This window comes from Miniopterus schreibersii, assembly GCF_964146895.1.
Source record: "Miniopterus schreibersii genome assembly, chromosome: 10".
In the NCBI taxonomy this organism is placed as follows: domain Eukaryota; kingdom Metazoa; phylum Chordata; class Mammalia; order Chiroptera; family Miniopteridae; genus Miniopterus; species Miniopterus schreibersii.
In genome coordinates, this window is record NC_138110.1 from 7,686,709 (window position 1) to 7,701,704 (window position 14,996).

The following is a 14,996-nucleotide window of genomic DNA, read 5'->3' on the forward strand; positions in this document are numbered from 1 at the left end:
ACATTAAAACGTATGCATAACTCATAATAAAGAGATCATACGTGCACAATGTAAAATATTTCCCTCCTACTACCTGCTATACGTGTACCCCAGTTTAGGAAATTCAAGGGGAAGGGAAAAGAAAACCATTTTTTTCTGGGTGCTTCAGCATGCCGAGCCCCGCATCTGGGCTTTCCAAACTGGGCTGCACCTGCTGTGCACAACCAACCGGGATGCAGCCGATGGGCGGAGCTGGGATTTGAACGCGGGTCTCTGAGGAGGCCATGGGAGGCAGTGCCAGTCTCCGGCCTCTGAGCTCAGCCGTGTAAAATACAGTCCCAGCTCCACTACTTTAGCTGTGTGATCTCAGACAAATGAGTGAAACGCTCTGAGTTACCGTTTCTCAGAGCAGCGGATCCCACCAAGATCAAGAGCGTGGAGGCGGTGTCTGACACACAGTAAGCTCTTAGGGTAACCAGCCTCCAGGTGGCCCCTGGAGCTCACCCTGGCGTGCACCCCTCTCCCACTAAACAGGGCAGAGGGGTGCTATGTAGAATACTGTGGTGGTGACCACATGGTTCCTGAGACTGGCGCTTGTGCCTTGGTCTAATCTGACTCTGGGCAAGTCACCCATCAATCATGCTGTGAGGACACTCAAGCCGGCCTCTGGAGGGGCCGGTATCCAAAGGAGAGGAGGCGTCCCGCTGGTAGCCACAGCGACTTGCCGGCCCTGTGAGGGGCCCAGCCCTCTGGGAAGCGGGTCCTCCAGCCCGCTAGGGCGCAGCATTCGGAGGGCTGTGGCCCCGGCTGAGCTTTACACTCCGGTCTCATGAAGGAGTGAAGCCACTTCTGAATTCCTAACCCACAGAAACCGTGAGCTGATAAATGTTTATTGTTGTTTTAAGTCATTGAGGTTTGGGGTAATTTGTTACGCAGCATACGGTGCTCAAAAATGCCTCAAGCTCTCGGCGGAAGCCAAAGTGCACATTCTTTCTGCTTCAGCGAGAAACCTCCTTCCACTAAGGAAAGTCCTGCCCTCGTGGTAAATGCTAAGCCTCCTTGCACAGGGTGGGAGGGGCCAGTAATGAGGGGGCTCGTGTCGAGGGAGAGGGGCTCAGGGTGGTGCTGTTCAGATGACCACGTGCCTTATCCACGCGCACACAGGAGCGTACCCGCTGCAAAGGTCAACGCCCCCTTACTAACACCACCAGTTCCAGCCCCGGCCCTAATACACTCGCAAATCAGCAGGTTATTCCACACTTTCAATCTCCATTTGCAGACCCCAAACATCCCATCTTTCCCCATGATTCCCGCCATCCACTGCCTCGGTTCCTTCCTTCTGATCTCTCCCAGCAACACAAAACAATGAGAGAGAAGCACGCGCGGTAATATTTCTAGGAAAGAATCTTGTTTTCCTATGTCTTGTATCTTTCCCATCGGAGGCACGCGGGGAGCAGGAACAGGCTGAATATTTTTGTATTAACAAGACTCAAAGTAGTAACATCCCTCTGCAGCCCTAGCAGTCACATCCAAATAAATCACCATCCTATCACCCACTCCAGACACTCCAGGTTCCATCGTCCTGTACAACACTCCTCATCAATTGTTCCAGAAAGAGTTTCAGAGCCACAGAGTGGTCCTTAGCTTTTCCCTAGGTTCCAGTGATGAATGGATTGACTTCTCTCCTGCCCTAAACGCAGGGATACATATATGAATAAGTGATGAAAATTCTGGTACCTGGACCCTCTCTCGGTAGCATACGCTGTTGATGGGATTAAATTGGGTACAGCCGTGGTAGAGAAGATTTAGTGACACAATGATTTTGCATCAAGCACCAATTTAACACTGACTTTAGGCCCTAATGCACATGTCAGATGCAATCTCACTGTAAGGTAAGGGCCGTGAGAGCAATACCCGAGGCATGAGAATGATGCGGGCAGAGCAGGAAGTGACAATTTAGGAAAATGGGTAGCGACATTCTTTTTTAAAGAACAAAGTATACGTCAACTTGAGCATTAAACAAAGCAAATACATGTGGAGCGCCTACTACATGCCTGGCTCTGTGTATAATTTTTTTTGCAAACATCCCTTCCCCTCACCCCTTAGAGAAAACCAATCTGTTCCGTTTATAGAATGGCGTTAGCCAAGGGTAAGTAAACCGGGGCCTGGGAGCCAACCCCAGCCTGCCGCCTGCTTTGTAAATAAGTAGTATTGGCAGAGAGCCACGCACATCTGTCCACACAGTGTCCATGGCTGTTTTCACACCACAGTTGAGTAGTTGAGACAGAGTCTGTACGGCCCATGCTATGGACTGAATTGTGCCCCCCTCCCGCCCCCCACCGATTCTTACGTTGAAGTCCCAACCCTCATATGACTGTATCTGGAGGGAGGGTCTTTGGCAGGTAATTAAAGTTAAATGAGGCCACAGGGTGTGGCCCTAATCCAACAGGGCTGTGGCCCTAAGAGAAGAGGAAGATGTATTTCTCTCTCTCTCTCTCTCTCTCTCTCTCTCAGCCCCACACCACCAGGTAAGGACACCGAGGTGGTGGTCACCTGCTGGTAAGGAAGAGCACTCACCAGAGCCCAACCCCACTGTCACCCTGATCTCAGACTTCCAGCCTCCAAAACTCTGAGGAAATTCACTTATGTTGTTAAGTTGCCCAGTCTATGGTATGTTGTTATGGCAGCTCTAGCTAACACAGCCCAAAAGCCTAAAACATTTACTAGCCCTTTGCAGGAAAGGTTTGCAGAAGCACAGAAACCTTGTAAGCAACCTACACACCCTTGAGAAGTCTCTGCCCGCTCTCCCTTCACTGGAGGGAGACCTACAGTTTTCTTAAAGTACGATGGTTGGGTTTGAAGGCCCAAATATATGCTCATGTGTTTCCCTCCTGCTTCTGTCTTTAGTCCACAGAAGTTCCAAAAAGTTGGTGAGCATAGCAGGAATCTGAAACACAGCACGTCCAGAAGCGAACTCCCGACCCCCAACCCCTTCCCAAACCTGCTCTCCCGCCTCGGTCAACTGCATGGAAAAGGGACATGTCCAAGGGACCTCAGGGACTAGGAAGGCTTCGGAGAAGTCTGGGACTGAGACTGAACCACATGTGGCACAGAAGAACAGACAGGAAGTGGTGTTTCTTCTCTGAACCTGGTATGGATGCAAAAGACAAAATCAAGCTGAAATTAAAATGTTTTACCCAAACTGTCGAGTGCCTTGCTACTCAATATGTGGTCCATCCGTCAGCAGCCTACATGCCACCGAGAGCTTCTTAGAAATGCAAACGTTTCAGGCCCTACCCCAGACCTACTGAGTCAGAATCAGCATTGCAACAAGGTCCTCGCTTACTTACAAGGTAATTCACATGCTTACAAGTTTGAGGAGCACTGTTCTGGAAGTTTCATTGAGTAACCAGAACAAGCCCTGAATGCTAACTTTGAAACTTAACTGTCTTGCCGGGTCAGAGTGGCTCTACTGTGCACCAAAAATTTGCCAGTTCAATTCCCAGTCAGGGCACGTATGGAAAGCAACTGATTGATGTTTCTCTCTCTCTCTTTCTCTCTCTCTCTCTCTCTCTTCCTTCTTCTCTCTAAGTATGAGGATTTAAGAAAAAGAAAGAACTGTCTGTAAAATGGACAAGTCATAATAATAATAAACCAGTTACCACAGGCCACCAACAACACTATGGGTTAAACACTATTATTATTGGCAGATGAAGAAAGTCATCTGACTTGGCAGAAACTAAGATGTGAACCCCCTGTGGGCTGATTCTAGAAGTTTCATTTTTCTGTGTCACTCAGTGTCCCCTAATTATAGGTGGTTTGAGGAAGGAATGAGGTCATCTTTGCAAAGGACTTAATACCCATGAACAACGAAGGGCAATCATCTGACACACCTTCACGAGACTCGAGCCAGTGAACTCTCAGTCGCTAAAATGTGCCTATGTGTCGAAAACTTCTAATGCCAGCTTCTTCCAACACCCAGAATATATTCCAACAACTCTCCTCTCCCAGGGGTCCATGTTTCATCAAATGAAAATAAATGTCCCTCCCGGCTTAGAATAAAATGCAATTAGGGGGGTGAATCTGCAGCCTCGAGTCAAATATGGACCTTCAAAGTCTCACATAAATGATTTTGGGTTTTTCACTGTTTTGAATTACCCACACCACCACTCCCCTTACTGGCACTGATAGCGGAGTGTTAACTACATTACATGCAATTAAATTCAAAATATTTGTGCAGCAATTATATGGATTCATCCAACCTAATGGCGCAGTCACAGTTTCGTGTGTACTCATCAGTACTGCTCAGGGGGAAAAAATTGGCATATAGAAATATATTCCCACCAACTGATAATTATAGAGTAAACATTGTGTCTAATGCCCTCCTATTAGCTGATGTCTATCAATAGGAAGCGAATTAGAAGTTTCTAACAGCACTGACCCTGCTGCTAGTGTTTTCTGCACCCTTCGCCAGAGACCGGGTACATCAAGAGGGCTACTGTTCTGCAGTCGATGAGAAAACCATACTTGGTTTCCTCTTCTGTTGATGACATTATTTTCTTTCTTCCTTTCAGATCTTCTTGGCCTCTCGTTTTGGGTTAGCCGGCACATGAACCCACCGGAGCGGACATTGAGGGTGGCCACCCAATGCACACGGCTCACCTCCGAGTCTACCAGGAGCCAGGGTGCACACTTTCTGTGCACACCCGCAGAGCCCCTCTCACGCAGCCATGGCTCTCTCTGGGAGTCTCCTCTGCACCAGGAGAGCTCGCCTAGCAAAGGATTTAGGGATAATCCCCAACCAGTGCAGACTAGGAGTTGGGGGAATCGTAGTCCAGCTTCCCCACCACTTGGGGGGACATTCTGAAGTTCCCGGGGGGTCTCCGATGGGACTGAGGCCCGGACGCCCACCGTGGGTAGCCACTCACCAGTGCATCTTTGATTGGCAATCCCCCCTTGCCTGCCTCATTTGCCCAACTTCTTCGCCGGGGCCTCCCAGGATCATCTTCCAGATGCACTCCTGCATCCAGGCCTTTGGCAAGCGGCCTGCTCTCGGGAGAAACCCAGTCAGAACACCCCATTCTGCTGAAGAGCTTGGCCCTCTTATGAAACTTGGTGGAGTTAGGAAACCAATGCCCAAAGTAGGAGATTCCTTCTCACTTTCCTGGGCCGCTTTGCAGTTAGGACGCATATCAGTCAAGTGAGTCTTTGCGAGTTTGGGTCACAGATAATAAGCAGAGCTGCATCCGGTCCCCAGGAGGGGCCGAGGCCGGGATTCCAGCCGAAGCTCCCTTTTCCGGCGAGGCAGCAGCCACATCTGGGCCCAGCAGTGCTAGCAGCAGCGTCGTCATGACACAAGTTCCTCCCACACCCTGATTTTGGCCTTTTTCCTGGTTTCTCTGGTCCCCTGGCCATCTGCAGATCCTCTAAAAAATTCCTTTTCTGTTTCCATGAAGCCAGAGTTCATTTTCTGTGGTTCAAAACTGAAAAGACCAACTGATCGAGGTTAAGTTCTCCTTATGTATAAAAATGACAGGGATGTTCATTATGACATGATCTTTCAGAGGCAAATATTAGAGACGACCTAAATATCCATCAGTAGGAGACTGACCAATGATGATTTAGCAACTCAATGGCTAAAAACTGCCATGTAGCTCTCACTGTACGTATATGAAATTATTCCAGGGTTAAGTCTTAAAAAATCAGAACCATGTATGCGATTTGCTGTTCTTTCTGTTTTAAATAGATAGATATGTGTATGGATGAATAGACAGATGATAGATAGATAGATAGATAGATAGATAGATAGATAGATAGATAGATGATAGATAGATGATAGATAGATAGATAGATAGATAGATAGATAGATAGATAGATAGATAGATAGATGATTGATAGATATAGATAGATAGATAGATAGATAGATAAATAGATAGATAGATAGATAGATGATAGATAGATAGATGATAGATAGATAGATAGATAGATAGATAGATAGATAGATAGATGATAGATAGATGATAGATAGATGATAGATGATAGATAGATAGATAGATAGATAGATAGATAGATAGATAGATAGATAGATAGATAGATAGATAGATGATAGATAGATGATAGATAGATGATAGATGATAGATAGATAGATAGATAGATAGATAGATAGATAGATAGATAGATAGATGATTGATAGATAGATAGATAGATAGATAGATAGATAGATAGATAGATAGATAGATGATAGATAGATAGATAGATGATAGATAGATAGATAGATGATAGATAGATAGATAGATAGATAGATAGATAGATAGATGATGATAGATGATGATAGATAGATAGATGATAGATAGATAGATAGATAGATAGATAGATAGATAGATAGATAGATAGATAGATAGATAGAGATAGATGATAGATGATAGATAGATGATAGAGAGAGAGGCTATGTCCTACATGCTTGCACAAGTATTAACTTATTAACTGTCTCTAGAAGGGTCTGGTAATAGGGTTTGCATCTTATAGGGGAACAAGGATCCTAAAAATCAGTTATAGGACTAAATCTTACATTTCCCTATATATCTTTTTAAATCTTTTGAGTTTACAATTATGAACATGTATCATCTATGCAAAAAAAAATAGGATTTAAATGTAACTGTGTAAATGAATGCTGCCCTTCAAAGAAGAAAAAGACAGATCCCAAGCCCCTGCCACACTTGGTGGAAGGCAAGACCAAAGACTGCATTTCTAGCCAACAGCTCAAGCGGCTGCCACCAGGGCATGCGTCAGAAACCCTGGGTTACGGTCTCAGGGATCAGAAGTGAACTGGGCAATGGTTTGCTCCTTATTGCCCAAATCTCCTCATGGAGCCCAAATTAATATTGTATTTTTTGTGTAAGTGAATATTTTTTTTAAAAGAATTTAAGCTGGAAAGAAGCACGTTCATTGGCATCCACCAAAGACTTCCCCAGTGTGCAAAGGGACGCGTCAATATATTGACAACCAACAGAGTTTCCCAAACAAGTACTAGCTGCCCAAAGGCAGAGGTCCTTAATGTTACCCCCTTCCCATCTTTCCCGGAATATTAAGTGGAGTTGAGCATAAGCCCATAACGTGCTTCTCATTTCAACATCAACATACACACGCATGTGCGCGCACACACATGCTCGCTCACACACGCTCACCCACACGCTGTTCTTAGCTCTCATGAACCTTAAAGCTCTAGGAGTGTTTTCCAACCAGAATCTATTTTGAGCATGAGGACAAAGGTCACTCTTGGAAAGTTGAAATTTCACTATTTTCACTGAATATTGGTGTGGTCACCTTTCTCAGTTAAAAACGCTTCCTGCCCCATCCCAGCTTTAGTCTCTTTCTTACTGTTTCTCTCTGGGCCTTGTGCCAAGCGTGGAGGGAGGTGACCCGCCTTGTCAATCTTTTAAAACCTCTGCCATTTCAAACCAATTTATTTTTATGTGGCATCTTCTGTAGAAATTATCTCAAAATACTTTGTTGAGGAGAAGTAAAATTATGATAAAACACCTTAAGCCTTTAAAAAATTCTTGCTTGTGGGGATCTAGGGTTAAGCACGTTTCATTAACTTCCTGTGAGTTCACAGCTCTTAACGTTAAGAGTTTTAATGTTCGTGGCGGTTCCTGTTGCGGAGAGCAGTGACTGCCGGCGCGTACACGCAGGCCTAGGTTATCGGGGTGCGATCGGCGTGTAAGGGCGGAAAGGGGAAAGCACGACTGCGTTCCGTTCAGACCTGTGGCCACTTCCATAAGCCAGTGTCCCACCCGGCCGCCCGCCACTCATCACCGTCCTTGTTAACTCCCCTTGGTTATCTCAGTGGCTCTGACTCTAGTCCTCTCTTGCGACTCTTTTTCTCCCCCAATGGAGTCATCCATTCTGCTGACCGATATGTTGAGTAGATCATTCATCTTTTGTTCTGTTCAGAATCTGTTCTCTCTTATTTTGGTAATTTCCCCCAAGATCTCTTTTGGAAAATTTCTACCAACTGTGTTCTCTGTGTTTTAAGTGGAGTTTGTCCCAGGTCCAGGTTGCAGAGGTGGGCACAATATCCCTGCTGACCCAATCAGAGCTCTCTACTCCCCGGCCTTGACTGGTTCAAAAATGAGTATTTGGCAGGAGGAGTTTTTTGTTTTGTTTGTTTGTTTTGTTTTTATGTGATCCCAGGAAACGTCAGTAGGGGAGTGGGGACCTGAGACAGGAAGGAGAGGCAGCCGATACACAGCTTGTTATCAATGCAGTTACCACGGTTGTGTACCTGGGGACCGATCCTTCTCGGCAACTGTGGCATTCAGTGTAAAGCACGCGCCACTAGCAAGAGAAAGACCTTTGGCAAAGAAATCCAGGCCCTGGCTGTTGGGGTTTTGGCCAAGTTGCAATGAAATGGTGAAGGCAAGAGGATGGGGGTGGGATGCTGAGAGCACCTGCTACAGCTTATAAGACTTAGTGGCTATTTTTCATGCTTCTTTGCCTGTCCCAATATGAACTTTCTTTCATATATTTGGGTGAACTCCTACTAATAAACCTTGATGAGAGGTAGTGACCGCCTATAACTAAAAAGGCTAAAACCCATATATTCACATTTCAAGCCTCCCTTGCAGCTAGGGTGCAGGCACTTGACCCATCTCCAGCCAATCAAATGCACCCAAGCCAGATTTAAAGAGTGACCTTCAGGCATTCAATAGCAGAAATCTATTCTGGCAAAGTTGTCTGGGTCATAAGCAAGTGTTCAACAAATGTTAGCTACTATTATGGTTAAAAGGAATGCTTCCAAATATTTTCTTATATTTAAAGTATGGGACCCCTCCCTTTAACAAAAAAAGGTGCATTCTCTCTAAATATGTTATTGATATCCGAAAGAAATTAAATATCATTATGGAAAATAAACCAAAGCAATGAAATAAAGCACTACACTGTTGGGAAAACATGCACAGCCCGATCCACCCACACAGTGTATTGGTGTATCTACTTCCAGTCACTCCCCTGCCCCCACAAAAACAGAAGCATTTGAAAGATAATTTATTACACTGACTAGAATATCTAATTGAGCCTCACCCTGTTCTAGACTCTGCTGGATGCTGGAAATAACGAGATAAAAGACAAATTCCCTGCCCTTCAAAGGCACACAGGTTAGGTGGGGAGATGCATCGGTAAAATGATAATTACCAACGTGTTACCACAAATATATTTCCAGAGGGCAATGAGAATGCCAAGGCGGGGGGTGGCACCTAACTCAGCCTGGGGGCACCTAATTACCAGTTGCTTAAGCTATGTTTTGAAGTTCAAGTAGGATTGAGCCAAAAAGAGAGTGCAGAAATGTATCCAAAGAAGAGAAAATAGCATGAGCAAAGTCAAGGAGATGTAAGAAGATGTGTGAATTTGGGGAAGACCAAAGGAGAAATGAGGGGGAGCGTGTGTAGAAACCCCAGGAGACCCCTCTATCCTTTCATAGAGACAAATCCTGTCATGGCTTCCTTTATCCAGGAATGGGAGGAAGGAAGGGAAAAAGGGAAAGAGGGAGGGAGGGAGGGAGGGAGGGAGGGAGGGAGGGAGGGAGGGAGGGAGGGAGGGAGGGAGGGAGGGAGGGAGGGAGGGAGGGGGAAAGGAAGAAATTTGAGAAGTAAGATCAAGGCCATTGCTTGCCATCCTCTTTGAAACAAACATTATCTAATACTAAAGACCACCTCTGAGCACGTGCTGAAAGGAGACTGAGTTAATGGATCCCGAATGCATCAGGAATTAGAGAGAGAGAGAGAGAGAGAGAGTGTTTAAACAAAGGTTCTTAATTATAATTTATTTTTAAGGTAAATCAGTATATAAAGGTGTGAATTTCTAAGTTATTCTTTGAACTAGTGAATTACTCACAGTAGAAACCATCATATTTAGAAGCACAGAAGTATTAGGATGACTTTAGCTTTCTAAGAAAAGAAAACACCTAAGTTCCACCTGGAACCTCATTTTATTCTAGTACCTGTTTAAGTGTTTGTTATTATTAAAGAGATTGGGTGACAGTTTCTGTATTATAGATGTGCCCTTCGTGTGTCATATTTGGAACATTGCTGGTCTCATTACTTCAAAATATATACAATTGTCTTTTAAAGGTTGACCTTTATTCTACTTCATCAGAAATTTCATTTTGGTCTGCACAGCAGTCACCAATATAAAAATGTCAATTATTCATTTCCCTTTTCAATTTAAATCAAATCAACGAGCCTTATTGAATGCTGGTGACTAGTACAGCACTTAGTACTGAGAAACTAAATTTTCTTCCTGTCTTTTTGTATTTATTACTACTTTTTTGGCTAGGAGATTCACTTGGGGTCAAAAACAGGAATTCTATCCAATTTCTTATGATTTAATGTAGGTAAATAATAAATGGATGTTTTCATTCTGAAAGGCCCAGTATTGTTCTGCAAACAGATCACACATAATTTTGTTATTGAACGCATTCCGTTTGGAATCTTATCCATTAGGATGAAAACTTTAGTTGGGGTACTAGGTTTAAAATCAAAGTTGTCCAAAATATTCAAGCCAAAACATAAATAAATAAAATATGGAATAGATATGTCTATAATAGCCCTCGTTCTGCCACTAAATTTAAAATCAATCTCCTTGTCCCAGATTTGTGAAGCAATTTATCTGGATGAAAGTCTAATTTAAACCCATATGTAATTTTGGATTTGTTTGCAAGTGTGGGACCCCAGATGTCAAGGGACTAAGAGATGCATTTGGGAGAAGTGAAATGGATGAACCGCACACTGAACACAGTCGTGTTGTTTCTGCTCTGTGGACACGACGCTAGAAACCATCAGCAGCTTGGGATTCGCTGCGTTGATTATAGTGAGAAGAGGCCGCGTGACGAGCAGTGGGCATTATTTGGTCTAAAAACCCTCAAGAAATAACTAGTGACCCTTGAGAAGAGAATCCCCTTGCACGACCCGGGTCAGCTTTCACGTTCCTTGAAGGCAGCGCTGCGCAGGCCTTGGGGTCTGGAGGCAGCGCAAGGAGAGCAAATCGCAAATGGTCAGAACTGCCCTTAAAAAGGATCTTTAAGAGGGTGTCGCGTCTACACCTACAGGCCCTCTGTACCCAGCGCCATCTCCCAGCAAGCCCGGCTCAGACCATTTGTCTGCAGCGTTGACACAGTTGGTGGCTTTTCCGGTTCTCTCTATAGCTGACTCTCATTTAAAGGCCAGGTTGTATGACCCACACGCCTCTTTGATGCCAGAACCACCGCCAATAGGGTGGGCCCACGCCTGGAGGGAGAGGCAGGAACTGAGACTTTTGTTTGGGTTGTTTGTCTCTTGCTGTCCTTCACTTCGTATAATTTTCACTGACATGTTAAAAGCATGTGTGATGGACTCCACTAGCCCCTAAGACGGCGAGCTGCGTGATTAAGAGGCGCACAGAATGCGTGGGCCGCGTGGAGGGCGTTAAGGCCGCACTCGGCGGGGACACTCGGGCCAGCTGTTCCTTCCCAGCATCTGTCCGGATCGACTGGGATTCACGTCTGATTATTGGGGCCTATGGTTTAGTAGTTTTAACATTGCCACTGGACACAGCTCCCTAAATCTAAGGGTACAAAAATTAGACCCTTGACAGAATCTGCAGGGAAAGTCTTGCCGGGCTCCAGCCCGACCAATATACAAACTACTGAACCCTAAAGGAGTCGGGGCTTCTAAGAAGAAAAGGATCGCTCTGCCCTCTCCGACATCGGGTTGTGGTCAGTAGGGCTCATTCGTCCCAGCTCTCCCCACCCCCAAGAAAGCCAACCCCCAGGACACCTGCCGCTCAGCATGTGGGACTTCAGGGGCCCGGTGACACAGCCTGATAAAGAGCTGTGTGGCGGGAGCCCCTGACAGGGGGAGATGCTTGTCACAGCCTCTAATAGCCCCCTCTGTCAGAGAACCCACAGAGCAACTGTCGGGTTGAGACGACAGATCGCCTTCTCCTCCCGTCAAAAGCGAGAGCTTCCTTTGGCAGCCACACAAAGGCCGCTTGGGGGTGGGGGGAGCAAGATAGAGGGAAACTCGGGGAAGTAAGAGCAACGGGCTGGAGTGAAAGGAGGGAACGGAAAGGTAGCCCGTAGGAAAGATCTGCCGGCTGCCTCCGCCGGTCACATCAGGTCTGGCAGGGAGACAATGGTGTTGCCGTCCGAGGGGCCGAGCCGCCCTCAGCGCTGATGTCCTGGGGGGCAGGTCGCTGCCGCCTTTCTCTGTGGTCGGGCAGAGTTTACGCAGCTTCCAGAATGTCACACACCTGGGCTGGGGCAGGAAGGCGGCCTCCAGCCTCAGCGTGCGCGTGGACGCGGCCGAGGAGCTGCCGTTATATTCAATCGGCTTCTGGGGGAGCAGCAACCTTTTCAACTCTCTCCTGCTGGTGAGGAAATAGTAGGTGGCCTCCGGAGGAAGGGCGCACACGTGACCCCTCGGACCCGGTCATGCTGCCAGGGTCCCAGGGCTGGATGTCTTTAGAACCTAGGAACCAGCACCAGAAGTAAAGAAGCCATCTAAAGTCTAGTTAACTTTCCTCCCAAGCGCCAGAATCACCCCGCGTGCCAACGGGATGGGCTGGGGGCAGCCCACCATGGAAATGTCCTGGCCTCCCCCAACCCTGTCACGGTCATGAAACCATCTGGGGGTGGTCACGATAGTGCCACCCCGCAGAGTGACATCCTAGGCGCATTAACCTCCTGCCAGATCAAGGATGTGTGCTAGGCCCCGAGAGACAGAGGAGGAAAGGAAGCGAACCGTGCGGGCTGGGGGGTCCCCAGCTCCCTCAGTGAGCATGAGCCCAAAACAGGTGTGCGGAGGCATAAATCTGGCCTTCCCTCTGTCCTTCATCCCCACATTCCTGCACAGGCGAGCATGTCACCTTGCTGAGGGCAGGCTCCGTGCAAATTTTCCATACAATGTGGCCCCCAAACACAAGCCAACTCTTGTACCCGGAGCCCCGCCAAAGGAGCTCTGATCTGAACAAACCCTGGAGGAAAGCCTGGCTCCCTCAAACTCACTGAGAGATGCTGCGTTTTGTGTTAGAGTTTGGGGTTTGGGGGGAGGGTGGTTTTGACTTTAGGAGAATTTTTCCCGTCAGTGATGGCCCTAGAACCCAACTCCTGTACAGGACGAGCTTCTTCCTAGTGGCTGATGAGGACCTCAGGGTGACCCCCAGGGACACTGCTTCCGAAGTCAGGACCCAAGACCCATCCTGTGCAGCCCCTGATCTGCGTCACACTTAAAGGAACACTTCATACACTAGCGAAAGTGATTTCAGAATGACACCAGTCCCTTATATATCTTGACTGTGAGAAATAACCCTTCCAATGCTGCTCCTGTCTCCCACACTGCCCTGCACAGCCCAGCTTCTCCCCTGAGCCGCTCTGAACCGCTCCTCTAGCTCAGTTCACCCCTTCCCCTCTCAGTCTCCATCAACAAGATCCAGGTGACACAGACCCCTTTGATCCAGGTGACACAGACCCCTTGAAGGACAGAAGAGGAGAAGCCATAGAAGTGAGCTGAAGCGGGTCTTCCTTAGCAGGTAAGGATCATGGAAAGGATGGGAAACACCCCATAATCAGTACTATTTTTATCCTGTCACATTTGCAGGCTCTTGAAAACCACAAAATGTTTTATGCTCTGAGGACTTAAGCTCTGATGGTGTACTGTCAGGGGGCAGAGGGCCCTGCCTGGAACCCCTTCAACGACACTGTAGCAGCTGCGTCACTCACACGGACACTGTAAGCACCAGTCCGAGTCTGGCATTTGAGGCCCACCAGAGTTTACTCACCCAGCTTCAATCTTTTCTCTCACTGCGTCTTCTATGCAAAATTCACCTACTTGCTGTTTCCCATGGACACTCATGTTTCCTATCACTGTCCCCTCCACCCAAATGCTCTTTCCTCCATTCCACATGTTGGAAATCTGCCCCGTCTTCAATTCTCCCTTCAAATGCCACCTCCTTCGTGAAGCCATCCGGAAGGCCCGGGACTCCTGTCCTCCACCCACTTGCTAGCACCTACCGCTGACCACCGTGTGTTGTTGGAGACTCATTTTATTATTACTGAATAAGCATGGATGGCTTCACCAAGGCACAGGCCTAGACAACTAATGAGCATGTGTTCAATGGACAAATAATGTAAATGTAAAAAGAAAACAAAACATGCAACTGTCAAAGGAAACCACAAAATGCATATATGCCATCACTATCCTGTGCCGCTAACTCAGAGCTTGCCAATAGATGACCTGAGTGCTCTCTTGCATGACTCCTACAGACATAGCAGGCACTAGTAATCCATCACGACTCTGAACCCCAGCACAGCCATGCCTCTAAATCAGATGGTGCATATGTAACATGCGTGCCGCTTGCGTGACTCCTGGACTCCTGGCAGACACTGTCAATCAGTTGTGGCTCCCTTCTGCCTGCACCTTGGCACACCTTCATCAGCCCTCCAACACAGGGCTCCAAGCCGACACTGCTAAGCAATTTGGATTGCCACGCGGTGAAAGCCATTGCCTCTGAGCTCCTCTTCCTGGGGCCGCTTCCTCCAATTACCTGCTCTCGCGCGTTCCCTCCTCCTTTCAAGCCCCCTGGCTTCCAGACTCCTGCTCACCCCAGCCTCAGGGTCTGGGCTTAGCACTGGGCAGCATGTCCCACGCAGCAGGCTCAGCAAGCCATTGACCACGGTTCTAGCTTTCCAGCCGACTGAGCTGCTTCGGGTGAGCTGGCCTCTCAGTTTAATCTCCTTGTAGGACCCTCACCCCTACTTTGGCACTGTTCCTACCCCAGAAAAAGAAACTCCTCTTATGTGCTCATCCCAGAAAAAGACATAGACACCTTAAGTCAGGAAGGTCAAATGCATAGCATATAACTATAACTATCCTTTCCCGCATCCGTGGCCAACATCACTCTCTCATGTGAGTCCTGACACATCCTCAGAAGTTTTCTTAACACAGGACCCAGACAGTCATTAAAACCAATCTTAGTTTGCATTT